At 41.2% G+C, this 8459-nt stretch overlaps 1 long non-coding RNA gene across 1 annotated transcript; it reads right to left on the reverse strand.

The window, feature by feature from the left end:
- Positions 1-278: 278 nt before the first annotated feature.
- LOC119940101 lies at positions 279-6294 on the reverse strand. Its single transcript, XR_005454878.1, has 3 exons — positions 6219-6294; positions 4781-4874; positions 279-630 (listed from the first exon to the last, which is right to left on the reverse strand). It is a non-coding gene; the product is annotated as an uncharacterized LOC119940101 (long non-coding RNA).
- Positions 6295-8459: the final 2165 nt, after the last annotated feature.

The raw sequence follows: 8459 nt of genomic DNA on the forward strand, positions 1-8459 counted from the left end.
ATAAAACTGGACTGCTAAATAAATGCTACCCAAATTGAGTGGCTTTATCAATTCACTCACAGGCAGCCCTCAAAATTAATTGTCAAGGTAGGAAGATAGTGAAGTCCTTCTCCTAGCACTAAAGCTATGTTCAAACACAACTTCAAAACAGTTGGGCTGGATGGGACACATAGGAATAATGAACCACAACAGGAGAGCTAAACAGCAGTTGAATGGTGAACTGAAATTGGGAAACAAAGCAAAGAGGAGCAAAGGAGTAATTTTAATGATGTGGTTAAAGTAAAACCTGAGACAATGTCTGATCCCATCTGAAAAATGGGAGTCAGTGCCACAGATGGACCAGAATGCTGTGCTGGCATCATGAAAGGAGACGTTTGGCTTGAGCAGAAGATTCACAAGAATCATGAGAAAAGGAGGCAGAAGCAAAACAGCAGCAGGCTGTCTGAGCACTTTTCAAGAGTGGCAAACAAACGTCTGGTAAAATATCTAAGAGCTGGAGACTGCCCATAATTTGGCCACCAGAAAAAAAATATTCCATGTCTTCTCTTCACCAGGAAAGCAGCTGTCAGCTCCCAAATCATGCCTTTTCTTTCAAGTTTCCATTATTATAAAGTACTTCTTTTTTCCTATCTAGGAGAAATGTCAGTGGTTCCAAATATTTGTTGCAGGCATTAAATGCAATATCTCTCTTCCCTCCTCCCTGAGACATTCTATTTTACAAGGCTTCAGCATTCATATGTGTGGTAGACGGTTTGTCATGCTGGAATTCTTCTCACCACAAACTGGAAAACTCAGCTGGGCTATCGGATTCAGGTTGCAAACCTCTGGCCTCTTTGAATGTGGTAATTTATTAGTGGGAACAATTGGGCTGCTGAGGTGGACAATACAATGCACACTGATGCTTCTACTGGGAAAATGTTGTATACAACAAAACAGGCAGAAGAAATGCTACAGGCTGAGAGTCGCCCAGTAGAGAGGAGTTGGATGTAAAACAAATGACCTTACTTTATTAATGGTTCCAGGAGCTCACATTTATCCAAAAAAGCTAGTTGGAGTTGTGTGCTAAATACATTAATCTTAAATAACCTGACTTTAGACTATTCAACATTTTTTTTCCATGTTGAATATGGTTAAAAGCGGCACGGCTCAGTGGAAAGAGCACGGGCTTTGGAGTCAGAGATCATGGGTTCAAGTCCTGGCTCCTCCACCTGCCAGCTGTGTGACTTTGGGAAAGTCATTTAACTTCTCTGTGTCTCAGTTACCTCATCTGTAAAATGGGGATTAAGACTGTGAGCCCTCCATGAGACAACCTGACCACCTTGTAACCTCCCCAGTGCTTAGAACAGTGCTTTGCACATAGTAAGTGCTTAATAAATGCTATCATTATTATTATTAAAATGACTAACAGTTCAATTGTCAATCAACACCATCACCAACAGTATTTACTGAGCATCTGCTTTGTGCACATCAATCAATCAGCATGAGAAGCAGCATGGCATAGTGGACACAGCATGGGTTTGGGAGTCAGAAGGTCAGAGGTTCTAATCTCAGCTCTGTAATTTGTCTTCTGTGTGACCTTGGGCAGTTACCTATGCTTCAGTTACCTCATCTGTAAAATGGGGATTAAGGACTGTGTCCAACTCTATTTGCTTGTATCCACCCAGCACTTAGTACAGTGCCTGGCACATAGTAGGCACTTAACAAATACCATCAGTATCATCATCATCATGCAAGCAACCAGTGGTATTTATTGGGTGCTTTAGTGTACAGAGCACTGTACTAAGTACATGAGGGACTAAATACACTACCCTCCCTGACTTCAAGGAGCACTGTAGTAAGAAGGTAAAATATGGTCCTGGTCATAAGGAGTTTATAAGATAAGGGAGAGACAAGAAAAAACAAAAAAACAAAAACCTTGTAATTACAATTAGATTTAAAGGTGTTTTAACCAGAGGCGTAGAGTTTAGAAGAACCAGTAGGATATAAAAACCAGGTTCTCAAAGATAACCTTAAATGCTGGCATAATTGGAGTCAATGGAAGGATCGTGGAGGATAACTTGGGAAGACTTCATGAAGACAGAACTATTGCCAAAGCAATGGGGCAGTTCTGGAGGGCAGTGAAGGGAAGGGAGAAGATTTCAGTCCCCAAAGATTTCTGGTATTAGACTACATTTGGTGTTGAGAGAAATGAAGGATGTCACCAAATCTCATTGGTTTTTTCCTTACAGCATTTCCAGAATCCATTCATTCCTCTTCACGTAAGCTTGTCTCAAGACTATAAGCTCACTTTGGGCAGGCAACCTGTCTAATTCTGTTGTACTCTCCCAAGTGCTTAGCACAGTGCTCTGCACATAGTAAGTGCTCAATAAATACCATTGATTAATTTATTGATTGCTACCACTCTTGTTCAAACATTTGACATTTTAACTCAAGTACTGCGTCAGCCTCCTTGCAGACTTCCCCACCTCTAGGCTCTCCACTGTCCAGTGCATACTGCACTCTGCTGCCTGAATTATTTCCTAAAACATCATTCTGCACATAGGCCCTTACTCCTCCATTTGTTTTTTATTCCCCCCCACAATCAGAATCTCAAAATGATTCATTTTACATGCCCGTGGCCTTTTTTGTAAGATTTCTTGGATCTTACAGGGGATTTGTTAACAGGATATCAAAAGACATGCTGAACCATGAACCAGTGGCGAGGTCCACTTTCACAGCAATTTAGAATCTTATACACCTAGGTCACCAAAAGGTCACTCAGACCATTCCCCTGCCTTCAAGAACAACACCTCAAACAACCATGTAAATTAGAATGTACCATAAAATAGGAAATTTTAAAAATTTTATGAGTCCTTGAATGCTTACTAATCCAGTTCAACATCAAATCACCTACAGCTAGCCAAATGAATTCCTTCCCACCCTCTTAATACATGTTATTAATGAATAGTCAAAAGTTCTCTAAATGTCTATATTAAATACAAATTGGTAACAGTACATCGTATTATTTGCTTTATGATGATGTGATGGGTCACAGATATAAAAGCCCTGTGAGTATTCAAATGAAAGGTACACCTGACTTCCCTAAACCCTCACTTCTTCTTCTCCAACTCCCTTCTGAGTGGTACTTGGATTTGCTCCTTTTTTTTCACCCTGGCTTTAGCCCCACAGAACTTATGTACATATCTGTAATTTATTTATTTATATTAATGTTTGTCTCCCCCTCTACACTGTAAACCCGTTGTGGGTAGGGAACATGTCTACCAACTCTGCTATATTGTACTGACTTTCTCCCTTTATTCATCCCCAAACCACTTATATACATATCTGCAATTTATTTAAATTAATGTCTATCTCCCCCTCTAATAATAATAATGATGGCATTTGTTAAGCGCTTACTATGTGCAAAGCACTGTTCTAAGCGCTGGGGGGGAAATACAAGGTGATCAGGTTGTCCCACATGGGGCTCACAGTCTTCATCCCCATTTTACAGATGAGGTAACTGAGGCTCAGAGAAGTCAAGGTACTTGCCCAAGGTCACACAGCAGAGAAGCAGCATGGCTCAGTGGAAAGAGCCTGGGCTTTGGAGTCAGAGGTCATGGGTTCAAATCCCACTCCGCCAATTGTCAGCTGTGTGACTTTGGGCAAGTCACTTCACTTCTATGTGCCTCAGTTTCCTCATCTGTAAAATGGGGATTAAGACTGTGAGCCCCAGGTGGGACAACCTGATCACCCTGTAACCTCCCCAGCGCTTAGAACAGTGCTTTGCACATAGTAAGTGCTTAATAAATGCCATTATTATTATTATTACGTGGTGGAGTCAGGATTAGAACCCACGACCTCTGACTCCCAAGCCCGGGCTCTTTCCACTGAGCCACACACCTTCTCTAGACTGTAAGCTTGTTGTGGGCAGGGAATGTGTTTATTTTTATACTGTATTCTTTCAAGTGCTTAGTACAGTGCTTGCATACAGTAAATGCTCAATAAATATGAATGAGTGATTTAATATTTTAGAAAAATTATCTGGGCACCAGAAAGAAGTTTGGACTGAAGTGGGGAGAGACTGAAGGCAGGGAGGTTAGCAAGAAGACTTGCAGTAGTCAAGTGGGATATAATAATGCTTGGATCAGCATGGTAGCGGCTTGGATGGAGAAGAAAGCATGGATTCCTCTAGTATCTGCTTGATCTTAATGTCAGTCAGTCATTTATTGAGCACTTACTGTGTGTAGAACACTAGCAATAGACACATTCCTTGTACACAACGAGCTTACAGTCTAAGGGCGAGACAGACATTAATATAAATAACAGTTATGCACATAAGTGCTGTGGGACCGGGAGAAGGGTTGAATAAAGGGAGAAAGCCAGAGCCATATGCAGAGGGGAGTGGGAGAAGAAAGGAGGGCTTAGTCAGGGAAGGCCACTTGGGGATGTGCCTCCAATAAGGCTTTTAATGCTGTGCTTAATACTATAAATTCCTCAGTGAAATGACTTTCATTGTACTCTCCCAAGTGCCTAGTTCAGTGCTCTGCACACAGTAAGTGCTCAATAAATACAATTGATGGACAATATAAGTTAGCACTCTCAATGACTGTTTTTTTCATTATTGGAGTGGAACAATTATGCAGCTAAACTAAAAACTGTGTCCTGCCATATTTACAGTAAAAACATTTTTTGATCACCACTGTTCACTGTTAGAGAAACAGGACTGTATCTTACTGAGTAAAAATAATGAAAAGAAACATTTTTCTGGCCATATTTGATCTGTAAAAGGTGACTTTCTCACCTGCTCTTGCTTCAAATTGTCAATCTCCTTCTTTGTTCCTTGGCATGCAGCTGTTGTCAGATTCTAAGTCACAGAACTACTTGCAGGAACAGCTCTAGAGGATTTGGGAAGAAAGAGGAAAAAAACATTTTTTTTTTAAAGGAAGCAGGAAAACATAAAGCAAAAAAAAAAGTGTTCGCAAGGATGTAGCCTGCAGCCTTGGCAGGTATCACTTCTTTAGATGCTTTTCTTTCCTCTCCCGACACCCCACATCTCTCTTCATCATTTTTTTTTTAACATCTCTCCTGGGACAGGGACATGAAAGTGAATTGTGGGTCAAAGGCACGAATTAGAGGTTGGTGGGTTTGTTGTCTGATAGCTTTGCTTTGTCTTTGTGTCCAAGCTTTTACCCGTCAGCAGGTATGGCAGGTGATCCATTCCCAATCCCATCATTTTCTGCTTGATGACAGCATCACACCTTCATCCATTACATTTACATTTCAAACTGCCGCACCGGGGCTATTGATTAATTATTTAGGAATCCGTGGTCACTTGTGAGCCTACCTGAACTCACATTTCTTGAAGAAAATCCACTTTCTTTCTCAAAACCTTTTTAAATGTGCTTAAGTTTAATTTTCCAGAGGAAATTTCACATGATTAACTTTCAATCTCTCAGTTCAAGATAGGGAGTAAACTACCCTTTCTTCTTTGAATCTAGGTATCAATACACCTCTTGTAGAGAGCTCAGTGTAGTTCTGACTATTGAATTTATATCATCGGGGAATTTGGACAGCAGAGCCAGTTTGATGGTAGGAAATGTAAAATCAGTGTTTGTTTTCCTTTGGCCCTGTGAATACAACCCTCATTAACATTAATAAATTAGTGTATAATCATTAATAAGTTCCAGGAAAGGCTGCACATAAAGATAACAGATTCTCCCATATTGAAAGGTTTCAAAGAGTATCAAACACGTCCTTCATGATTTAATAGCCACCTCTCTACATGCCAAGACCCAAGTGCTTAGTACAGTGTTCTGCACACAGTAAGCACTCAATAAATACAATTGAATGAATGAACCCTACCCACACCTGACTTCTATCACAAGCCCCCAACCTTACTAACCCTCATACCAACCAGGACCTTACTGGACTGGGAGAGACTCAGTGACACATAATAGAAGCCAAACTACACTGCTGATCACCAAGATTACTGTGATAAGTTTTTTTACCTAGTTTTACCAACATGCAAGGGAGTGACACATACACACACTCACTCAACTCCACTCCACCAAGGGTACAAAACCAGTCTGTGGTCAAAGGAGCCCATTTCCCCGTTTAGACTGTGAGCCCACTGTTGGGTAGGGACTGTCTCTATATGTTGCCAACTTCTACTTCCCAAGCACTTAGTACAGTGCTCTGCACACAGTAAGTGCTCAATAAATGCAATTGATTGATTCTACCAATGCTGCTTCTTTCTGCTGCCAAGTGTTACTCTCAGCATCCTTCCTTCTTGCTTCTCTGCATGCTTCTGCTCTGCATACCCTCCATACTGCCTCCAGGTGCCCCCTCATAATCCAAAACGAGCACCTTTTAGCTGCCTTAGGCATTGCAGCTGTGGCTCATCATAGCAGTCATTGATTTGTCCTGGCCCATTACCAGGTAGAACAGGGAGAGAAAACCACATCTTTCAACGGCATCTGTGTTCTGTTCCCCTTCCCCCAGAGGCCATGATCTTCTGTTTGGAAGAGTCAGGATTGCGTGCCCCCCATACCCGTGAGTATTTCTGAACTCAAATTTTTATAGAAGACACATTTTCTTTTGGTCCAAACCCTTATTCTTGAGTATGGGCTTTATTTTCTAAATGAAATATTATGCTATTAACTTAAAACTCTAGTTCAGAGGTGATTCACTTCTCATCCTGATTCTGTAGATAGTGTAATACAAGACATATGAAAAGAGCTGTTGTATGTTTATTCGTGTGTTTATTTTCACAGCATAAATATAATCAGAGGTAAATCTGAAAGCTGCAGATCTATTCAGTCTATTAACTGCTGAGCTAAACAGATTACTTGAAGTGAAAAAATCTGGTTGCATTGAACGTAAAGATTGGATCTTTTTCTTTCCCCCCCCCCCCCCCATCAACGTTTTTGCTGGTTCAGCTAGCATTTGGTTACTAGTACAAATAGTAATTATAGTATTTATTAAGGGTTTTCAAAATCCCTAAGCACTGCTGTAGCACTGTGATACATATAAAATAATCAGATTAGACACTGTCTTAATGCCACCATGGGGCATACAGTCAAAGATGTAGGGAGAGCAAGTAGCTGATTTCCATTTTAGAGGAGATAAAACTGAAGTACAGTGAAATTCTTCCCGGAAAGTTAAGAATTTAATCTTACATAGAGGGGACGACCTGCCCAATTTCTGTAATACATCTGCATGCATTTCTGAAAATGAAAATGGTGTAGTCCTATTCATAGACACATGAATCGCAGAAAACACTATTGCATGAACCATTAAGTTTCTTTACTTTCAACCTCATTAGATGAAACGACAGGTTGGTCAAATGTTATGCATTGAAGTTTGCAGTTTTCCTGAATATTTGAACTGGAAGTAATTGAGACAGATTCTCTAAATTCCAAAGTAATAATAATAATAGTGAAATCCACATCATCATCATCAATCGTATTTATTGAGCGCTTACTATGTGCAGAGCACTGTACTAAGCGCTTGGGAAGTACAAATTGGCAACATATACAGTCCCTACCAGTGGGCTCACAGTCTAAAAGGGGGAGACAGAGAACAAAACCAAACATACTAACAAAATAAAATAAATAGAATAGATATGTACAAATAAATTAAATAAATAAATAGAGTAAAAAAAATATGTACAAACATATATACATATGTACAGGTGCTGTGGGGAAGGGAGGAAGGTAAGATGGGGGGATGGAGAGGGGGACGAGGGGGAGAGGAAGGAAGGGGCTCAGTCTGGGAAGGCCTCCTGGAGGAGGTGAGCTCTCAGCAGGGCCTTGAAGGGAGGAAGAGAGCTAGCTTGGTGGATGGGCAGAGGAGGGCATTCCAGGCCCGGGGGATGACGTGGGCCGGGGGTCGATGGCGGGACAGGCGAGAGCAAGGTACGGTGAGGAGATCAGCGGTGGAGGAGCGGAGGGTGCGGACTGGGCTGTAGAAGGAGATCAGTGATCACATGCTAGTCTTATAATATCCCTGTGAGGTAAGGAGAGGCCTTTTGTAGCCCCACTTAATAGATGAGTAACAGAAGCCCAGAGAGGTTGTGACTTGCTGGTAGTCACACAGCAGGTCAGGGGCAGAGCTGGGATTAGAACCTTGGTCTCCTGACTCCCATCCCCTAGGCTACAGGGCCTACCATTTAAATAGAGGTCATCACTATTTACATGAAATAGTCACAAGGCAGAGTTGGGATTTTGAATAATTTCTGGCACTTATGATTTATTGCCAAAACTCTCTTTAGCCGGGGTATCTTGCAGTTTGGTAATAATAATAATAATAATAATAATTTTGGTATTTGTTAATCGCTTACTATGTGCCAAGCACTGTTCTAAGTGCTGGGAGAGATAAAGGTAATCAAGTTGTCCCACATGGGGCTCACAGTCTTTATCCCCATTTTCCAGATGAGGTAACTGAGGCACAGAGAAGTTAAGTGACTTGCCCAAAATCAT

This window comes from Tachyglossus aculeatus, chromosome 2 (genome assembly GCF_015852505.1).
Source record: "Tachyglossus aculeatus isolate mTacAcu1 chromosome 2, mTacAcu1.pri, whole genome shotgun sequence".
Classification (NCBI taxonomy): domain Eukaryota; kingdom Metazoa; phylum Chordata; class Mammalia; order Monotremata; family Tachyglossidae; genus Tachyglossus; species Tachyglossus aculeatus.